The sequence below is a fragment of the Aplysia californica genome, unplaced genomic scaffold, assembly GCF_000002075.1.
Source record: "Aplysia californica isolate F4 #8 unplaced genomic scaffold, AplCal3.0 scaffold00003, whole genome shotgun sequence".
In the NCBI taxonomy this organism is placed as follows: domain Eukaryota; kingdom Metazoa; phylum Mollusca; class Gastropoda; order Aplysiida; family Aplysiidae; genus Aplysia; species Aplysia californica.
In genome coordinates, this window is record NW_004797273.1 from 2,274,146 (window position 1) to 2,279,052 (window position 4,907).

General features: G+C 42.2%; 1 protein-coding gene across 1 annotated transcript in view; it reads right to left on the reverse strand.

The window, feature by feature from the left end:
- The window catches only part of LOC101852658 (zinc finger CCCH domain-containing protein 13), a gene marked incomplete in the record, with an annotated part of 78,502 nt that extends 73,791 nt beyond the window's left edge, over window positions 1–4,711 (reverse strand). Inside the window, 1 exon segment of the mRNA XM_035968254.1 lies at window positions 4,481–4,711.
- Window positions 4,712–4,907: the final 196 nt, after the last annotated feature.

The following is a 4,907-nucleotide window of genomic DNA, read 5'->3' on the forward strand; positions in this document are numbered from 1 at the left end:
GCCTCCCTCTCTCTCTCTCTCCCCCCCTCTCTTTCTCTCTCTCTCTCTCTTCCTCCCTCTCCCTCTCTTTCTCACTCTCTCTCTCTCTCTCTCTTTCTCTCACACACACACACACACACACACACACACACACACACACACGCGCGCGCGCGCGCGCGCGCGCGCACACAAACAAGCATACACAACCACATAGTGAATACTCATAAATCCATCACTCGAATCCGCCATGACGATTATATGACGTACTCAATAACACAGCCAATAGTATTATTGATGTTGCTTACAAGCTTACCTATATTTTGGCATCGACGACAATTAATTACACTCGGCTTATCAAAATATAATGCATACAATAAACAGGTGGAAGATGGTAGTTTCTTTCAGTAAACATAATTCTAGTTGGGGTATTTCGGCAACAGTGACAATGAGAAAGCTCTTGTGGTGTAAAAACAACATTAAAGACCAACACAGGAGACTGAAAGGACACGCACTCGATCGTTGAAGCACAGCAAGAATACCAGGGCAGGGCAAGACACAAATCGGATACAATGGTCTGGGGTCGAATCATTCCCTCTGCTAGTTCCTTTCCTTTATCTTGTACGAGTCAAACGAGCCCTCTGAGTACTTTCGCTTTATTAGCAGCGTCAGAGAATAGCCACGCCCCGGGCACTTGGAATATTCCATTATATTCACACACTTGAATTATGGGCCGGTCAATAAGTGCATGCTTGTTTATGAACAGTCCACTCAACGCTCAAATGACTGAAGGAAAGCCTTTACGGTGAGCTTATTTCTCGCCAATAGATTAATAAACTTAAGTCGTGTATGGGGCCAGTCAAGATAGAACTAGCGTAAGAGAGCCCAGCTTCTACACGAAGAAATTCTGTTGGTTTGAGACAGTTTGAGAAAAGAGAAGTCACATCGACACAATAACAGCCTTTTTGCGCAGGTGAAATGAAGGGCAGATAAATAGAAACAACAGAAGGAAAAAGAAAAAAAAAAGCAGGACCTACCCGTGGCACCCTCAAACCCTTCATGGATTAGTTTATGGTGGAATAAATGTACATTGACTCTATCACAAAATCAATCTCATAAACTCTATTACACAAACTCTATCACACAAACTCTATCACAAAACTACATGTATAAGACAAGCGTGTTCCCGAGCCAGGTCTACAAAACTCTACACTTTTCCACAGTCCATATTAATGGAGTCGGGAGGATCCAGTTAATGCCTTTGGCGGGTACCCAGATTCAAATGATCGCCTTTTCCCCCCAACAACCTCCTCAACAAGCTACACATTGGCTGTTCTTTCTGGGCGCTGAACCTATTCACGGCTAAAACATTTAAAGAAAACGTAAAACAAAGGAACCGATAAGAATTTTTCCAAGCCTAAAATCGATACAAAGAAATCGCTTTACCGGGGCGTCATAAAAACAAGGAAAAGATTGAATAAGGTGGATTATATATCTGAACGCCGGCACCGTACCATAGAGTGACAGACAGACAAACGGACAGACATATCTACACAGAAGGACTGTGCGGCAGAGTCAACAGAGCACCCCACTCAACTCTGTCTCTGCCCCACAACGGGTGCACTGTGTACATTGAACAAATTGTAAACTATCCAGGTACAAACGTGTGCAGCGACCTCACAAAACTATAGTACAGAATATACCAGAGCTGCTAGAACGAGCTCTCGCATTCATAAAGGGATCCAGAAACACTCGGGCATTCATAAAAGGTTCCAGAGACACGGTTTCGAAAAGCGTAGGGTGGAAAATCAAATTAAAACGTTTATGAAGCAAGTGTTGTAGTTTAATTGTCAAGTTGGAAAATTGTCTTCTTGGAATTCCTTCGCAGGATCGAAGCTCACCTCTAAAATGGTCTAAACTGTGTCGATCGGAGTGAAAAAAACACCCCAACAAAATTAAAACAAACAAAGAAACAAAACAAAACTTTAAAAAAATAAACCCCAAAACATTCATTGTTCTGTAGTTTCCTCACAGATTATCATCAAGAAATTGTCAGCGTTATTCTTTTACATTTTAACCAGATCTCCATAAAATTGTTAACAAGAAATTGCCAGTGATCGTTTTTTTGTTGTTGTTGTTTTTTTTGTCGATATTTTTTAACGGTTTCCTCGCAACGTGTCTGCTAGAAAATTTCATCAACAGCGATTTGTGGTGTCAAACAAACTGTCCAAACAGATCATGGTTGCCTCCCCACATATTATACGTCACAAATGTGATAAAGCATCGGGCACCGGAGCTACAGTTGCGAACATCTAGTTACTTAAGGGGGGGGGGGGGGTGAGAGAGGGAGAGAGAGAGAGAGAGTTAAGGGGGGGGGGGGGCAAAAAAGAGAGACAGAAATAACAGAGAGAAAGGTACGAAATAAAAGCTATCTACGAAACCTCTCTAACCACCCATTCGTCCCAGAGCACCAAGACAAACGTTGAGAAGGAGCATGCTAGGGGCGTGTTTATTTACAATCAGACAGACACTTAGCCAGAAAATTCATTTAAAGAAAACCATGTTTAAAAAAAAATAATCTTACAAATAAAGCCAGTTTATTCGGGTTTTAGAAAAGCCTTCAACGTTATCACTCTCCAAACATTCATCAAAAACATAAACTAAAAGAATCTCCCGGCAGCGCACGGCAACCTCAGCTCATTGGTTTATCTCGCGCCTGGCTAACATAATCTGCTAAATTACACACTAAACGGTGGGCGGTTAGCAGGTGCTCCAGCGTGGTTTGCTTCTTCTTTCCAATTAAACATCTATCTTCTCTTTCTTGTGTGTGTGTGTGTGTGTGTGTGTGTGTGTGTGTGTGTGTGTGTGTGTGTGTTGCTTTCCTGTATCACCCCCAATGTTAGGCAGTTATGCGACTCTGTGTTGTGAGTGCCACGAAACTCTTATTAAAACTAAAAACACACACATCATCGGCGTCTGTGGTGAGAGGTTACGCATTTCACCGTCTTACGCAGGGGGGGGCACCTCAATTCGATTCTCAGCTGTGAGAAATTTGAATGAGTAGCTTAGTCACTTTTTTTCCTGAAGTGACATTATGCCACTCTCAGCCAGGTTTGGCACTGGAAGACAGGGTCGAAACCCGACCCTCACAAATGATCTTAATTGTATCGATGGGAGCGTAAAACATCTACATTTAAACTGCCCTCCCCCCCCCTCCCATCACACTCTACATGACACATTTTGTCCACGGGTATATTGACTTAACGGACCAAATGTTGTCCCACTGCTTATCACATATCACGTAAAATGACTCACATTATCAAATACAAAATCGTATCAACTGTTCAAATCAATGTTCATATGAACATGCGACGAGATCCAACACGCTCCGGGAGTAAAACAACCGGAAATCATCACAAAGGTTTATTTTTTTTTCCCTGGTGAATTCATGACAGGAGTAAACCAACAGAGCCAGGAGACCATCGGAGATTTATGTAAAATTCATATGTGTCACAACGAGGTGAAATTAGACACTAATCACATTTTGGGGCATATAGAGTAATTAATATCACCTTAAAGCTTGTTCGTTTGACTTGCATTTTGTGTGAAAATTACCCATGTATCTCGAACAGAAATCGAGATATTTCGAATTGAAGGAGGTGGGGGTCGCCTGTTATGACAAGTAAAAATAGCCAGAAAATGGCTGCTAAAGTTTGGTGACTTCCACAGCTTAAGTGTCCCTGGAAACTGGAAATTTAACACATGTTTCCTGCCTTTAATTAAGGTTTCGGTACTATCCACACGGAAATGGGCATAAAAGATGTTGAGCCAATTTAAAAAAAAAATCCCCAGCAGCCAGAACTATGCAGATTTCTTTGATTTCATCATTTTGACGAGCGCCTGATTTCACCACGATGCTTCACATATTGACACAAACACATGGAGAATGTGATCACATTCATATTTTCTGAAAATCCGAAAAAAACTTAATATCCAACGTCCGATATTTCACAGGCCAGATAATAAATCTATTGACACTTTTGAGTGGTACGGCCTGATGAAACACCAGGAAAAAACTATGGACAGTCCAGAATGAAGGAACTTATGAAATAATGATTGGTAAATTATTTATTGAAACTCTATAGAGATAAGGACTGATGGAACAGAAACATAAGACACAACGCCAAACAGAAAATCTAAAACGACATTTTTAGGAAACCAACACGAAGAACATAACGGGTATCCACGATATTACTCTTGAATATAGAAACAAATAATGACCACATTAGCAATTGTAACACCCAGAGCAAATCGAAATTGTTCATGCCAGAGACCTTAATAGCAATCAGAAAAGTAACAAACTTTTACCACAACAGCACTCGCCAACTTGAGAACAATAACTCAAAACTCGATACAGATCTGTCCAAGATAGGGCCAGCTTTTTAAAAAAAAAAAGAAGAAAAATAGAAAAACAAAAACAAAACAAAAACCCAACTCAAATCACCAACACACTGCACCCGCGAAGATCAAGATAACACCGTCGGAGTCTCGAACTTTTCATCTCTGTGAGGAAGTCCGCAGTGACAAGCGATCATTATTACAAAACTCAAGTACCCGGTGGGCTCCCAACAAGTACTCGGTGGCGCCCCGCAAACCGTGACAGGCGCAACTCTCCTTGAATCCCGGAGAGAGAGGGGGGAGAAAAGACACAGAGTACGTAGGCCTAGTACGTACAGTCCGGCGGTTTAATCAAGAGTCGCCGGGGAGGAAGAGAAAAGAAACGTCGATAATACCTGGCTGGGCGATCTGCGGCGCTCTCCTGGCGAAAACTAACACCGCTGGTGCCAGAGCGGTGGGTAAACCACGGTATGGTGCGGGAGTATAGAACCTCTGATTAGGGGGGGATTGGGGGTTGGGCTGGGGGTGGAGTG